This window comes from Hyaena hyaena, unplaced genomic scaffold (genome assembly GCF_003009895.1).
Source record: "Hyaena hyaena isolate Hyena2069 unplaced genomic scaffold, ASM300989v1 scaffold_925, whole genome shotgun sequence".
In the NCBI taxonomy this organism is placed as follows: Eukaryota; Metazoa; Chordata; class Mammalia; order Carnivora; family Hyaenidae; genus Hyaena; species Hyaena hyaena.
Window position 1 is genome coordinate 231108 of NW_024081555.1, and position 1793 is coordinate 232900.

Below are 1793 nucleotides of genomic sequence, written 5' to 3' on the forward strand. Positions count from 1 at the left end.
CTGCCGTCCGCTGCTGCGTGCCTCAGTCTTTGCAAGGTTTTGATTCTTACACGTTTTATATTCAAATTTTTTAAAAATGCAAAAAAAAAAAAAGATAAATAAATAAATAAGAGGGGAGAACGTTCAGCGGAAAATTCACCCCAGGAACCAAACCAAGAACGAAAACTGCAGTCTCTCCTTAAAGCACTCACACATGTGGCCGGCTACACATATGTGTGTGCACACACCTATGTCAGGCTTTACTCCGGGCTTCCTGCCCCTCCCCGACACGTCAGCCTGCCTATCGGGGTCCCCTATACGTGTATTTCTCGCTGGTGACACTAAACATTTTCACTGTCGCAGCCTGCTGAGGGCTTGTCCTGCAGCACGCAGCAAATGCCTGCCGAGGGCTGGAGCAGGGCTGTGAGACACACTTTTAAATCCTGCGGTGGGGAGAGAGTGACACATTTCTGAAGTGAAACGTGAGAGAGGAGAGGGAGGGGTTAACCAGCACACACACGATCCCCTCCAACCAAAACCCCGAGCAGGCGACTATTAATCATCAGAAACCTTATATGCACATCTAATGGGATTTGCAGATGGAGACTTTTAAAGAAACATTGTCTGTATTTCTTTTTTTAATTTTAAGGGGAGAGAGCAGTGCGCACACACACACCAACTTCTTTAATGTGCCTCCTGTATGCTATGAAGTTATTTTATTGCTCTGTTAACAAAATTCCCCGAGTCTTGGATTTGGAAAAAGCCTTAAGTCAGATCCAGAATCCATCAAGTGCCAAATTCCAGGGAGCGGAGCAGGGAATAAATGCAAGAGACAAGTTTGCTGATTGCATTTGATTTAAAGACCCTTCTACTGCTGCTTGCAAAAAGGAAGGTGGATTAAAAGAAATCTCTTTTTTGCAAGTCTCAGCGGCCCACTAGGGTCTGTAGCAGAAAGAAAGACACACTCCAGAAAAAGATTTTTTCTCTCTGCCCAAAGTGATATTCCCACTTTCTCAGGAACTTAAAAAAACAATCAGATTCTTCCTTCCGTTCTTTAACCCCAACTTACATGCCAATTAGCCACAATCTTCTCTAGATTGGCTGTGTGTGTGTGTGTGTGGGGGGTTTCAAGTCATTTTTCTCCACAGCAAAGGGAAGGCACTTTGACGAGGTTCTTGAAGTTTCTCCAGGCCCCCTAACCTTCACCCACCTGCTTCCCCTGCCCCACCTCCCAGAAGCCAAGGCTTCTGTGGAATCTGGGGCTTGGAAACAGGAGCCAGGGGGCTTCTTACTCCCAAAGGAGTTCTCCTTGGCAAACGACCACATGATTCTTCCTGGCTGGTCTCTGTCCCAGGACAGCCAACATTTCAAGAGGTCGATCAGTCTATTGAATCCCCGTGCCTTGCTGGTCTTTCAGGAGGGCTGATATAATTTCTGGAAGGATGACATTCCGAGCACACGGGCCAGAGCTCGCCTCCCACCGAATATCTCCAAGGCCCAGAGTGGCAGGACCAGATCAGCACGTCACCGTGTGCTGGCTCGTTCCAGACACTCCGGCGAGGGCCCGATGGCCTCAGCCGCACAGCCCGGAGCCCGCACACACGTTCTTCATGAAACCGGCACGTGGTTTCTGGAATGGGCAGGGCGTCGTAGTCCAGGAGAGGAGAGGGGATCATTGCCACAAACCAGACTCGTCTCCCTGCTTTGCCCAGACCTTAGCTGTCATGCACGCAATTTTCCTCGGAACCTCATGACTCTGCTATTATGGATAAATTAAGACTTACGTTCTATATTTTGCCAATGAAAACGAGGCT